General features: G+C 45.6%; 1 protein-coding gene across 6 annotated transcripts in view; it reads left to right on the plus strand.

Moving 5' to 3' along the window:
- Positions 1 to 15,549, plus strand: part of LOC141054065 (uncharacterized) — a 41,895-nt gene that overhangs the window by 21,240 nt on the left and 5,106 nt on the right. The gene's annotated exons all lie outside the window — the stretch shown is intronic.

The following is a 15,549-nucleotide window of genomic DNA, read 5'->3' on the forward strand; positions in this document are numbered from 1 at the left end:
GGTCAGCATGGCGGGCGGCGTCTCGAGGGCGTCGGGAACGCTATCATCCCCCCCTCCCCCGGCCGCCCTCCCGTCCCATGATCGACTACAGGGACCGGCCAGGGTGCACTGGGCGCAGCATCGGGGGTCGGTGGCTGGATCAAAGGGGCCGAGGGGGATTGACGGGGCGGAGCAGCGTCCCAGGCGAGACAGCCGTGGAAGCAGCCGTAAGGAGGGGTGATCGTGATTAACCCCACCTGTGGACCAGGGGAGGAGGAGCATAGAACACGCTGTGGACCTTGGCTATTTAAACCCTGATCTGGGTACGTCCAGGTAAAGCCATTTCTGCACTGGTGACTGTGACAGACTGACCATGGACGGCGATAAGCCCTCACGTTCTGCTTCTGCGGAGCCCAGCGTTCACTCTCCTACTGTAAGTAGCAGGATGGGTCCCCCTTGATTCTGTCCAAGTGGTCTGAGGTGTCTTAGTATGCCTTCTCTCTCTGTTTTAGGGAGACAAGGCCCCTGACCCTATAAAGAAACCGAGCCGCAAGTGTGTGTGGGGTACCAAGCTTTCCTTGGCATACAGGAAAAAACTGTCAGCCCTGCACAGATGACGTAATACGTGCAGAACAGTCCTCCCTTCTGGACAGTATAAAAACCCTCATCAAACAAGAAGTGCAATCTTCTATGATGACTGTTGCCCAGACCCCGACACCACAACCCCCTCCTGCTAGGAAAAGGAAAGTGCCCCCTGTGGAGTCAGACTCGGGAGAAATTGATGACTCAGAGGATGCTTGGGAAAATGAGAGTTCCACTTCCGCCCCCAAGCCCGATAACGAAAAAATACTACTTCTCGTCCGAGGACATGGGGGACTTAGTATTGTAAGAGGCACCATGGGACTGGAAGAGGCAGAGGTGGAATACTCGGTTCAGGATGAAATGTTTGGGGGGCTAAGACCCAAAGACCAAAAGGGGTTTCCCAGTCATGAAAACATCCAAAACCTAGTTATGCAGGAATGGGCCTTTCCCGAGAAAAGGCTTACTATCCCATCAGACCTTTAGGTTTCCTTTAGAGGGAGACTGCTCCCTATGGGAGATCCCTAAAGTAGATGTGCAGGTGTCCAGAGAGACTAAGAGAACAGCTCTTCCGTTCGAAGAATCGTCTCAGCTCAAGCATCCCATGGATCGCAAAACGGAGAGCCTGCTTAGGAAATCCTGGGATGCCTCCACAACCCTGCTCAAGGCTAATATAGCCTTTACGTGTGTAGCCAGGTCCCTATTTCGCTGGCTGCGTACACTGGAAGATCACCTCAGGGAGCCTCCAGAGAGGAAATCCTTGATTCTCTTCCACTACTACAAAAAGCAACAGGGTTCCTAGCCGATGCCTCTGCGGAATCCATTCGAGTGGCAGCAAAGTCGGCAGTTCTCTCCAACTCAGCCAGAAGAACGCTGTGGCTGAAATCGTGGGGGGGGAGACGTCACATCAAAATCGAAACTCTGTGCGATTCCCTTCCAGGGGAAGTACGTGTTTGGCCCAGCTCTGGATGACATCCTGGAGAAGGCCACGGATAAGAAAAAGTCGCTTCCAGAACAGCGGAAACCTAGAAAACGATTTTTTCGTTCCCCCGTGACCATCCCTCCCAGAGAGAGGGAAGGGTAAAACGGGCAGGTGGAGTTATCCGAAAGGAGGTAAAGGCAGAAATATTCTTGCCTCCCAACAACAACAAAATCCCATGGACAAACAATGACGGTATTCCGGTCGGGGGCCAACTCTCGAATTTCATAGATCAATGGCAGTCCATAACCTCAAACCAGTGGGTTCTTCGCACCATTCGCGACGGACTGAGATTGGAATTCGAGAGTCCTCCCTCTCAATGCCTGAGAATAACTTCCCTACAGGCGCACCTCCAGAGTTCCTTTCTATCAGACATAAAAACATTGCTGCAAGCAAGAGCGATCTCCCCGGTTCCACAACGGGAGATAGGCAGAGGCCACTACTCTCGCCTCTTCGTAGTGGTAAAACCCTCAGGGAAACACAGGGTCATTATAAACTTGAAGCCTTTAAACCAAGTGGTGAAATACAGGCGGTTCAAGATGTAGTTGGTCAAATCAGCAATCCCCCTCATAGGACAAAATTGGGTGATGGCTACAATAGACCTGAGAGACGACTACTACCACGTCTCGATCCATGCAGACCACCAGAGATTCCTCAGGTTTGCGGTATCCCAGGGGTCCCAGGTCAACCACTACCAGTTCAATGTCCTGCCGTTCGGAGTATCATGAGCCCCTCGTGTATTTACCAAGGTGATGGCAGAGGTGATGATCTTCATTCGCCAGCAAGGGATCTGCATCGTCCCATATCTGGACGACCTCCTAATAATAGCTCCGTCTATATCTCGCCTAAACCAGGACGTAGAGAAATCTCTGGAGATTCTACAATCCTTAGGTTGGATCCCCAACCTGGAGAAGTCAAGTCTTCATCCCTCAACAAGGAAAAAGTTCTTGGGGATACTCCTGGACTCGGGAAAACAAACATCCTTTCTACCCAGGGAACGGCAACTCGACCTGGCTCAGAGGGTCTCCAAGTTCAGGGTCCAGAAAGCACCGACACTAAGAGACTCAATGTCCATGCTAGGTTCACTTACAGCATGCATCCAAGCAGTCTCCTGGGTCCAAGCCCATACTCGGACCCTGCAGTCCTATGTACTTCGGTGTTCAAGGAAACACCAGAATATACTGACCAGGAGAACTCCTCTTCCCGGTCATGTGAGAGCCTCTCTTCTATGGTGGTTGAACCACCAGAATCTTCAGCAGGGGGTCAGCTGGGATCAACTTCCCCTAAAAATCATCACCACGGATGCCAGTCAGAGAGGCTGGGACGCTATAGTGGAGAAATCACACTTCCAGGGGTTATGGGCCCCAGACGTCAGAACCAGTTCCTCAAACGTGAGAGAACGAACAGCGGTAGAGGAAGCACTGAAGGCAGCATCAACCCTTGTCCAAAACCATCATGTATGTGTCTACTCAGACAATATGACTACAGTGTCCTACATCCGTCACCAGGGAGGCACGAAATTTTCCAACCTAAAATTGATGGCTGCGAGAATCTTTTCTTGGGCAGAGAAGCATCTACTGTCCTTATCAGCAGTGCATCTAAAGGCGTTGGACAATGTGGAAGCAGACTTCCTCCGCAGGAAGGATGTTCATCCCGGAGAATGGAGCCTAGACTAGACAGTCTTTTTGTCTCTGGTCTCAAGATGGGGATATCCCGAGGTGGACCTTTTCGCCAGCGGTCAGAATGCGAAGGTGGAAACAAATTTCTCCCTCAGCCCCACCGACGGAGCGTGGGAAGTAGACTCCTTCTCTCACCCATGGCACTTCGATCTAGCCTATGCCTTCCCTCCGATCCCCATGATAGCAAGAACGCTTCAGAAGATACGAGCGGAGCAAGTTACTACAATCCTGGTAGCTCCATTGTGGCCTGGAAGGGGCTGGTACGGAGCCCTACAAAACATGGCTCAGGATGGTCCAATACTTCTGCCCCAGAGGGCCAATCTCCTTCACCAGGGCCCTCTACTGCACCCAGACCCGCGCAAGTTAAACCAGGCGGTCTGGCTACTGAAGCCAGAATTCTAAAAGCTAAAGGCCTATCCGACAAAGTACTCCAAACCCTACAAAAAAGTAGGAAACCAGTGACTAATGCCATTTACGGGAAAGTCTGGAAGAAGTTCTCATCTTGGTGCTCCCCAGATTCTCCAGATCCCTTCCGTCCTAAGATTGCACAGATCTTAGAGTTTCTCCAGGACGGTCTGGATCTGGGTCTCACACCCAGTACCTTAAAGGTACAAGTGTCAGCCCTTAGCTCATTCTACGACCAGGACCTGGCAAGCCATCGATGCATTAAACGGTTCATGACCTCAGCGTCTAGGATCCGTCCCAGACTCCGTAGCCAGATTCCCCCCTGGGACTTGAACCTGGTTCTCAGAGGCTTGACTGTTGAACCATTTGGAGGCATATCGAAAGAAGAATATAATGCTGTCTGCAGAACCTGCAGGGCACAAATCAGACTATCTAAAGCTGACAATGAATTGAGGCTTGCAAGAGATGTCAAAAGCAATAATAAAGGATTTTGGGGATATGTCAAAAGTAAAAGAAAAGTCAAAGATGCTATAGGATTTTTACAGGATGAAAATGATGAAATGGTAAGACAGGATGTTGAGAAGGCCAAACTTTTAAATTCCTATTTTGCATCTGTTTTCTCTCAGAAAGGAAATGTAACATCAACTGTTCTTCACTGTCCTTTTAAGGGAATAGAAGAATCCAGGATATCTATAAACAGAAAGATAGTGAGGAAACACTTAGCTAACCTAAATGAATTCAAGTCACCAGGTCCAGATGAATTACACCCCAGAGTACTGAAGGAGATAGCAGAAGAAATTTTTGAACCCCTCTCCATAATCTTTGAAAATTCTTGGAGAATAGGAGAAGTCCCAGAAGACTGGAGAAGAGCAAATGTTGTTCCTATCTTCAAAAAGGGGAAGAATTTCGACCCAGGCAACTATAGGCCGGTGAGTCTGACTTCTATACCAGGAGAGATCTTTGAACAAATAATTAAACAACATGTATGTCAGTACCTGGATAAGAATGAAGTGATTAAACAGAGTCAGCATGGGTTTGTAACTAATAAGTCATGTCAGACTAACTTAATTTCCTTCTATGATGGAATCACTGATTGGGTGGATCAAGGAAATGCTGTAGATATCGTATATCTTGACTTCAGCAAAGCATTTGACAAAGTATCTCATACAATCCTTATTGAAAAAATGACTAAGTATGGAATGGACAAGGCAACTGTTAGGTGGATTCATAACTGGCTTAGTGATCGGACCCAAAGAGTGGTCGTAAATGGCTGCACATCCAGTTGGAATAATGTCTCAAGTGGGGTACTACAGGGCTCTGTCCTGGGCCCTGTATTGTTCAACATCTTTATCAATGATTTATATGATGGAATTGAGGGCAAACTGATTAAATTTGCTGATGACACAAAGCTAGGAGGGATAGCTAATACTAGAGAAGAGAGAGAGAGGATTCAAAAAGATATAAATAAACTGGAGAAGTGGGCAGCAACTAACAGAATGGTTTTTAACAGGGAAAAATGCAAAGTACTACATCTGGGCAATAAAAATGAAAAAAGCATATACAGAATGGGAGGAATAGGGCTAAGCAACAGCACATGTGAAAAAGACTTGGGTATATGAATAGATTACAGACTGAATGAGTCAAAAGTGTGATGCAGCAGCAAAAAAGGCAAATGCAATTCTAGGATGTATTAACAGAAGCATACAGTCTAGATCACGTGAAGTCATTATTTCCCTCTATTCCTCTTTGGTCAGACCTCATCTGGAATATTGTGTCCAGTTTTGGGCACCACATTTTAAAAAAAGACATCAACAAACTGGAGCAAGTTCAGAAAAGAGAGACCAGAATGGTGACCGGTCTGCAAACCATGTCTTATGAGGAAAGGTTGCAGGATTTGGGAATGTTTAGTTTGCAAAAGAGAAGACTGAGAGGAGACTTAATAGCTGTCTACAAATATCTAAAGGGCTGTCACATTGTAGAAGGATCAACTTTATTCTCATTTGCACAAGGAAAGACTAGAAGCAATGGGATGAAACTGAATGGGAGGAGACACAGATTAGATATTAGAAAAAACTTTTTGACAGAGTGATCAATGAGTGGAACAAGCTGCCACGAGAAGTGGTGAGTTCTCCTTCAATGGAAGTCTTCAAACATAGGCTGGACAGACATCTGACTGGGATGATTTAGCGAATCCTGCTTTGAGCAGGGGGTTGGACCAGATGGCCCAGGAGGTCCCTTCCAACTCTACGATTCTATGATTCTGGCTTCCACAACTTTGAAAAACTTGACATTAAAAACCGTGTTCCTAGTAGCAATCACTGCCGCAAGGCGCATAGGAGAATTACAGGCCCTTTCAATACAGGAGCCATATTTAACCTTCATGGAGGATAGCATCATCCTGAGATTAGATCCCTCATTTATGCCTAAGGTAGTCTCGAACTTTCATAGGTTCCAGGACATTGTATTGCCTTCCTTCCTTTTATTACAGAAGACGAGGGTTTCGGTGGAATTAGGCATTAGGTGAGTATAACTGTTTTTTGCTTTTTATTATTTAAAAATATCAAAGTTTGTTTTCTAATAAGAGACTTTATTCTTATAGACGCCTCTCCATGACTAAGCCGTGGACTTGATGTCACCTGACAATACAAAGGTGACATCAACCCCACAAATATGAACCCCACTTGCTACCGCTAAAGGGCAAGTGGGAAGAGCCAGGCAAAGCGCCAGAATTGGTGCATCTAATAGATGTGCCTTTTCTGGGTAGCTGCGGGCTGCTATTTTTAGGCTGGGTGGGGCCAATATCCATGGTCCCTTATGAGTCTGATAATACCAACCCCCAGCTGTCTGCTTTAGCAAGGCTGGTTGTCAAAAATGGGGGACTCCAAGCCATTTTTTTAAATTAAATAAAAAAAAACAGCATGGGGACCCCTCTATTCTTGATAACCAGCCTTGTTGAAGCTGACAGCTGAGGGTTACAGCCCCCAGCTGTGAGTTTTGCCTGGCTGGTTATCAAAAATACAGGGGAACCCACATCTTTTTTTTTTTTTTTTTTTCCATTTTTTTAATATTTATTTACAGCACAGGAGTTTGCTAATGAATCCTCCCATCATCCGCTCCTGCTCTTGCTGTTATTGGCGGCAGCAGGTTTCCAGATGATGGGATCAGTAGTCCCATCAGCTGACACCAGTGACCGGAGGTAAACTTTATACCTCCGATCACAGCTGAGCGTCTTTTTACAGCGTGGGAACTGTGGCTCTGACCGGCGGGGATGATTTCACCGCCAATCAGAAGTGGTGTTTCCCGCTCTGTCATGCACAGAGTTTGGGGTTTTTCTGTTCCACACGTCACCTCACCTTTCCAAAAAAATCAAAATAAAGAAATAGAAAAGTAGTATGGATCCCAATATGGTACCAATAAAAACTGCAGTTGGCCACTGAGAATAAGTGGACAGAGGCCAGTTTTGTTTTTTTTCTTTTAAAACATAAAAAAAGCTATATATATTTTGTATGGACAGAAGTATACTCGCCGGTGGAACAAAGTTAACAGATGATTTTTACTGCGGAGTGAATGTTGTGAAAACAAATCTAAAAAAAAACTGGCAAAATCCCTTGTTTTCCTCTGACCTATGATCCCACAGAGAGAGGATCCTTCATTGATTGGAAACCTACAGGATAAAAGGGAGATACCTCCCCACGCATCAATTGGTTTCCTGTCCTTGATGGGGTGGAATGTTCCTTCGGACTGGCAGTACTGGCTGAAATGGAGAAGACTTACACAGGCCTGGCCTGTTCATTCAGGCAGCGGCTCCTGGAAGTGCCACAATAGGTCCAGGGGGGCTTGACTGGTGTGCAGGCGCAAGTAGCGGCTCCACTCCGTGGTCGGACGGCTACCATGCATCCCGTGTCTGCGCATATGCAGGGTGCACACCAAAGAAGTGCTCCCAGATGACATGTGCACCTGTGACATTTGACCCAGAGGTGATTTTTCACTTCCGGAAGAGGCATCAGCGGAGAGACCGGTTGTGTATGGCAGATCCCACAGTTAAAAAGCGGTTAAACCGCCGGTATATCGTGTTCTTTGCTCCGGCAATCCTTCCATCACTAATGGAGCAGCCACAGCAGCGGAGCCCCTGCAGCGGAAGTAGCGGGATTGGTAATTGCTCCTGTGGGAAGCATGGCACCAGGAGTGACAGTCCGCAAACCCACAGCTCCAGTAAGGTGGATATTGAGACACTGCATAAATCCACGGCCTCCAGAGGGGATCTGTCTGGTGATTAGGATTTCTTTTCAGATTCCGGGACCCTTGATAACTTGTGAGTGGTAAGTGATCTTGGTGAAAGGACACTTTTATAATGGGGCTTCTCTTGTCATTGCATTGTCAGGGAAAACCAGGACGTGTATAATGAAGTCTAAAGAAGGGTTGCCCTGTTCTTGGCCGAAAAGACTTCGTCAGTCCTGAATTGATCATTGTTCGTGAAGAAGACCCTAACGTTGCCTCAGAATTAAGATCCATCCTTAGGACTGAGGTCAAGAATTCACTATAGTCCTTGTCTCATGGGGTAGAAGAAAGGGGTTGGAAAGTTAGGGAGTCTAGGAAATCATCCCCACAGTCTGATAAATCCGACAAGTCAGAGGGCGAGTACGGGTCTTCGGATTCCTCTTCTCCTACTTTATCATCAGATGCAGGGGGGCCTCTGCTTTCCTGCGGAGAGCACAGATTAATTAGTAAATGCTGTATGATCCACAATGGGGTGTTGTTGTTATGTATTATTCTAGCGCCATTTATTCCATGGTGCTTTACATGTGAGGAGGGGTATACATAATAAATACAAGTACAGTAATCTTTAACAATACATGTCATAACTAGTACAGGAGGAGAGAGGACCCTGCCCGCGAGGGCTCACAATCTACAAGGGATGGGTGAGGGTAGAGCTGGTCATGCGGTGGTTTGATGGATTCAGTGGTTACTGCAGGTTGTAGGCTTGTCGGAAGAGGTCGGTCTTCAGGTTCTTTTTGAAGGTTTCCATGGTAGTCGAGAGTCTGATATGTTGGGGTAGAGAGTTCCAGAGTAGGGGGGAAGCACGGGAGAAGTCTTGTATGCGATTGTGGGAAGAGGAGATAAGAGGGGAGTAGAGAGTAGAGTATTGTTGAGCCAAAAGCTTAAAAATCTGTCCAGGATATTATGTTTGGGGGCCAAGAATAAAGGAAGTGTCTGAGTTTCCCTGTTAATGAAAAGATCCAATGCCTCGTTAGAAGAGAATGGAATATGCAAATTGTTTCTTCAGAGAGGAAGATGACTAGAAGTCTAGCACCACTTATGGAAGAAACCTGAGAATAGAGATTCCTCTCCTTGGTCGTTTAAGAGGAAATATCCTTCTGATGAGGCCTCAACATCATCTTGGAATAAAGCCCCGAAATTAGTTGTAGCTGTCTAAAAGGCATCCAAAAGGTTCGTTTTACCCTTTGAAGATATGGAGATGCCTAAGGATCCTCCTGGATAGGAAGGCAGATGGCTTTCTTAAGGGTACTTGGCAATCCTCAGCTGGAGCACTGAAACCAGCCATCTCTGAAACGTGTATCACCAGATCTTTAATGGTTTGGCTGGATCATCTGGAGGGTCAACTGAAGGATAACATGGTTAGGGACAGTATTTTGGCCACAATTCCATTAATGAAGGGAACAGCAGCGTTTCTATGTGACGCTTAAGCAGATTCTGCACGGCTGTAGAGCTCTCTGGTTGAAATGCTGGCCGGGGGATATCAAGCTAAGTCAAAGCTGTGCTCTATCCCTTGTGAAGGGGAATACCTATTCGGGACAGTTTTGGACAGCATTTTGGAAAAAGCAGCATAGCAGAAAAAAAAAGATTTCCTAGGTTATCCTTTTAAGCTTAGAGAAGGTCATTTTGGAAAAGGATATAACAAGAGAAGACCCCCCTTCCCTACCCAAAGAATCAAGATAGATGGGAATACCAGAGGAGAAAAGTAGAGGTTTATGTTTGGGGAGTCCTTCCTATGAAGGAAAGAAATCATCCCAGTGACTCCTGTCCCCTGCTAGGGGGAAGGCTCTCCCTCTTTTTCCCTGCCTGGGAAAAAATTTCCTGAAGTATCTGGATTCTCAACCTAGTGAGATCAGGCCTAAGGCTGGAATTTCAAGCTGTTCCTCCAGAGACATTTATTCTAACATCTTGGCTTCTCCGAGGGACCAGCTTGCCTTGGAATCGGAGGTCGTAGATCTGGTAAAGACGTTTATCCTCTTGGAGTTCCCTGTATAAGAAGAGGGGGAATGGTATTATTTACCTCTCCTTTTGATAAACAGGGCAGGCTGTTTCCCATAAGTTCCTAATTGCCACTAAAGCCCAAGAAACGGGTTACAAAATTGTTTCTCGATGGTACTTGGTCCCCTCGGCCCTTCATAAGTGATTTCCATAGGTGGTTTCCAGAGGTCTCTAGTTTTTGCTGGAGATGCAAGTCAGATGAGGGCATGATAGCGCACATTTGGTGGTCATGTTTTGCCGAGGGCTTTTTGGGAAGGGCTCCTCGAGGTGATTCTAGAGGTAACAGGGATAAATATTCCCAAAAGACCGGAAGCAGTTCCTTTTTGTTTCCTTTGACTGTTCACAGCTTCAAGAAATGTCTCCTGAATTTGTTCCAAGCTGCTAAGGCAATAACTCCTCATCGTTGGAAATCTTCCAATCCCCCAGTCTTAGAGGAGTGATTGCTGAAATTGTTATGGTCCAGTACATGGAAATGTTGATAACTCAGGATAACACAGGAGGAGAGGGTTAAAACTGCTAACAAATGGTTCCATTAGGGATTCCTTTCTAGCCTCGCCACTGTATAGAACTATTGTGAGATGATGCATTCATCAATCCCCTTCGTACTTTCCTTTACCAACTGCGTCCCTCTATATCCCCCTTTTCTCCGCACTCTTATTGCCTCTAGTAATTTCCCCATGTTGCTATGTTTCTTCCAGCTCCGCTTCTCATCTCCAGGTTCCTTAGTAATATTCACAATCATTTATCTTTGTACTTGCCCCTTTCTTCTTCACTTTCTCTTCTATTTCTCTTTCTACTGTATGTTTGCACCAAGTTTAATTTGTGTGTATTTTGAGTGGATCAGCTTGGTTACTAGTTCTATTCAATCATGTTGGTGGTGGAGGCAGATTGGGCTGCAGGAAACCACCAGGTACCACTCCTGGGCAGATCCCAGTACTACAGCTGCTGACCCCAAGGGTCAGGTTCACTGACACAGACTAGGGCTATATTCTGACACACCGATCTAGGATGCTGGATAAGTGACTGCACGCACATGGACCGGGAGACAATATTCAGGCTATGGCCGCACCCAGACCTGGGGACAATGTTCGGGCCCTGGGAGCAGGGGACTTCGGATTTAGGATGGCCGCATTGGAATTAGGGGACTTCGAATTCAGGACTGGCTGCACCAGGACCAGGGGACAACATTTAGGCACTGGCTGCACTAGGACCAGCGATTTGGGTACAGGACACTGGCCTCACCAAGACCAGGGATTCAGTTTCAGGACACTGGCCTCACCGGGACCAGGGATTCAGGTTCAGGACACTCACCACGGCGGGACCAGGGATTCGGGTTCAGAACAATGGACTCATTGGGATTCAGATTCAGGACACAGGCCACACCAGGACCAGGGGACCTTAGATGACTCCTAGCAATTGGAGAATCATCCAGCAGGAGAACACATTATGCTAAACGCCTCTCGGCAACTAGCTGAGGGCATCTATCAAATGTGTGCGCTGCCTTTTTTTTTTTTTGTTTTTGAAATTGTAATTTAAATTGAAGATTTTTCAAATTTTACAGGAAAAGAGAAAATACTTAAGACACTTTAAATGTTTCACTATTATAGGTTAACACCCAATCTTTTACTATAGTAACAGTTAAACATTTTCAAGTAGATAAAGAGTAAAATATTTCAAACAAACACAGAGTCAGACAAAAGGAAAGGGGGGGAATGATGTGAAATGTTATGACCTAGTTATAGCCATCTCATAGAGGTCATATATTTAACGTGGACCAAAAGGAATCCCAAGGAGACCAAACATGGTTAAATCTCTCTAGTCATTAAGGGCTGCCCGGTATTCAAAGTTCCTAATACTTTGATGCAAGACTATAGATCTAGTTGGGAAGGTGGAGAGGTTTTCTTCCAATGGTAGGCAATCAAACAGCGTGCTGCTGTTAACATATGTAAAAGCAGTCTAATGGATCTCTTTGATTCGGGGAGCATATTTAATAGAAAGAGCTGAGGACTTAGTGGGAGATCCACTCCAAAAACTTGCTTAATGAGAAGTTGGACTATCACTGAGAACTGCTTAATCAGTTGGCAGTCCCAAAAAATGTGAAATATAGAACCTCTATACAGGACGAAACGTCACAAGCACTGCCTTTTTAAGAGCAGGGGAGCGTCGCTCGCACACTAGGCGCACTGCTGGGACTGTGGTGCCTACTACAGGAAGAAACAAGGACACGCTGAGAACAACCTCGCGGGGCCGGGGTAGTGAGTAAGGTGGCATTACCGCATGGTGGGAGAAGGGGACACCATGCAGGGACGCCGGCCGTAGCTCTACACATTTCATTTGAATGTATATTACAGCTGTAATCGAGTTTATGTTCAATACTATTACTTTGTGCTTTTGTTGTCTTTGATGTTTGCTGATTTTAATTTCTGCTTTATTGTTGTAAAAAAATCAATAAAACTTTAAATTGAAGAAAAAAAAAAGCCAGACGGGACTTTCTGGACATTAATCAACTTGAGGGGCCTAAACAGATTCCTGAACGTTCAGTCGTTCAAGATGGAGTCTGTAAGATCGACTATACTTTTTCCGGACTGTTACATGGCTGTCCTGGATCTGAAGAATGCCTATTATCACTTACTGATATAAGTGGAATACCAGAAATTCCTCAGAGTGGCCTTAACTATAAAAGGAGAAATCTGACACTTTCCGTACAAAGCCCTTCCGTTCGGTCTGGAAATGCCCCCCTGGGTCTTTACTAAAATAATAGCGGCAGTGACTGCTCACCTTCGAGAGAAAGATGCGCCATTAGTCCCATATCTGGACGACTTCCTAATTTATAGGCAGTTCATCACTGTAACGTCAAGCTAGAAGAGGCAAGCACTACCGTGAAAAACTGAGGTTGGCTCTTAAATCTAGAAAAATCGAGACTAAAGCCATTGAAAGCGCAAATCATTTTAGGTCTCGTGCTGGACTCCAGAAATCAGGAATGTCGTCTTCCAGAGGGCAAAATAGATACAATATGCAGCCAGGGATCAGAGGCAATAAGTCTCCACCATGTTCCTCAGGAAGGTTATGTCCTTGCTGGGTTCTCAGCCTCATGTAACCCGGCAGTGTTATGGGCCCAGTTTCATACCAAACAGTTACAGTGGGACGTTCTAAGGAACGAAGTTACCTTGAAAGGACGTCTGGAAGGGAGCATAACATTATCCCCAATACTGACCCATTTCCTTCATTGCTATTTGAACATAGAAAACCTAGCGAGAGGGGTTCCTTGGGTAAACCAGAATTTGAGAATTATTACCACAGATGTAAGCTCCATGGGATGACGAGCTCATTTTGGGGGATCACCTGGTCCAGGGAGTCTGGACAGGGGAAGAAAGGTCAGTTTATCTAAACATGAAGGAGTTATCGGTAGAATATGCCATAAGGGAGCTCCTATTCTCCTTGCCAAGGTCACCACGTAAGAATCCTTTCAGACAATTGGGTAAAGTGGCCTACGTAAATCATCAGGGAGGAACTTTTCCCAATTCCTTAATGGAGGTGACAAACTGGATATTTGAAATGGCAGAGAACCATCTCCTTTCTCTAACAGCTCTCCATATAAAAGGAAAATAGAACCGCAAGGCAGACTTTTTAAGCCCCAGGGTGAATGGATATTGATCAAATCAATTTTCAATCTGATTGAGAACATGTGGGTCCCGCCTGACAAACTTATTTGCAAGAAGACAAAACAGAAAGGTGGAAAAATTATGTTGACTAAATCCCAGGAAGAATCTTCAGGTAGTGGATGCCTTCCTGATCAGATGGAGTTACTATCTAGCTTCTAGCATATGCCTTTCCACCAGTCATTGATCCTAGCAGTCCTGAGGATAATCGGGAAACAAAGGGCAAGAGTCAGCCTGATGGCACCCTTCTGGCCCTAGAGACCTTGGTTTTCATGGTTGTAAAAGATATCGGTCATCGAACTATGGGTGTTACTGGACGTCCTGGAGCTCTCTCCCAGGGGCCAGTATGGCATCCTCAATCAGCCAGCCTTCATTTAACAACATGGAGCTTGATAGGTTGCTGTTAAGAGAGGATTTTCTCCTAACCTGATTTTTACCCTGCTCCAGAGTAGCAAGGCACTCGCCGCAAAAACTATGGTAGGTCCTGGAGAAAATTCCTAGCCACTTCAGGAGCACAGCTGGGAAGAGGGCGTACCATTCAGTACTATTTTAGTGTTCCTTCAGAAATGTCTAGGGCAGAGACTCTACACCAGCACCCTCAACTTGTTCAGGTGTTGGCCCTTGGAGCGCTATATAATTGTGACTTAGCAGGTATTAACCGTTATTTAAAAGCTTCTCCTAGATAAAGACCAAATCCCAGGCCAAATGGGATATAAATCTGGTTCTGTTGGCCTTGACAGATTCTCTTTTTGAGCTGATAGACTCAGTAGCCGTTAAAATTCTCTCACTAAAAACCGTTCTTCTAGTGACCTTAACATCAGCTCGCAAGGTTAGAGACATCCAAACCCTGTCAGTAGGTCCTCCTTTCACTCAAATCCTGTAAAATGGGATCATTTTAAAGCCAGATTTGGCATATTTCCCTAAAGCATCTTCCAGGTTCCATAGGACTGAAGAAGTAATTCTTCCATCTTTTTGTGCTAATCGCAAAGAAGAGAAACGTCTTCATAGTCTAGATGTCAAAAGATGTCTAATTACATACTTATCATTTGCAGAGTCCTGGAGAGAAGATAGATCATTATTTGTCACTTTTCAGGGTTCTAGAAAAGGGCTAAAAAGTATCTAAAAGTATACTAGCCAGATGGATTAGGGGTGCCATTAGTTGGATTATTCTGTGAGCTGAACTGTTATTCCAGAAGGGCTAGATGCTCACTTTGTAAGGGTCGCTATGTGTCCATTGAACAGATTTGTAAGGTATTGACATGGTCCTCTCCTACTTTTTACAGACACTGTAGGCTGGATTTGACTTCCTCTTGTGATCTCACCTTTCGGAAAAGGGGTTCTGCAAGCTGTGGTCCCTCCCTTATTTCTCTGTAATAATAAATTTTATTTTTATAGCGCCGACATATTCCGCAGCACTTTACATTTCAGAGGGGATTTGTACAGACAATAGACATTACAGCATAACAATAATCACATACAGTAGATTATAACAAATAAGAGGAATGAGGGCCCTGCTCGCAAGCTTACAGTCTATGAGGAAAGAGGGAGACACGAAAGGTGGGTGGTAACAGTTGCCCTGATTGTATGGACCAGCCATAATGTTAAGTGTGTGACAGTACAGACACAGAGGGCTAATGGATGCATAAAGCATGTGGGAACATGATGCGGGGAACCTGGTTATGGTAAAACTTTTGGCTCTGCCACACAGGGATAGGTTAGGTTAATGTGTTGAGGCGATAGGCCAGTCTGAATAAATGCGTTTTCAGGACACGCTTAAAATTGTGGGGATTGGGGACTAATCGTATTGACCTGGGAAGTGCATTCCAAAGAATACTCTCCATTGTGCTGTCATGGATGAGAGAAAAAGATGTAATTACTTACCGGTAATGGGATTTGTCAGACCCCACGACGGCACCCTTTATATTCCCTCCCGTCACTTATATTTGTGACCAATATTTCATTTTTGTTGTAAGGTCACTTGGTGCTTAAGCGAAAC

Source organism: Dendrobates tinctorius, unplaced genomic scaffold (assembly GCF_039654945.1).
Source record: "Dendrobates tinctorius isolate UK_male_01 unplaced genomic scaffold, ASM3965494v1 ptg000173l, whole genome shotgun sequence".
Lineage (NCBI taxonomy): Eukaryota > Metazoa > Chordata > Amphibia > Anura > Dendrobatidae > Dendrobates > Dendrobates tinctorius.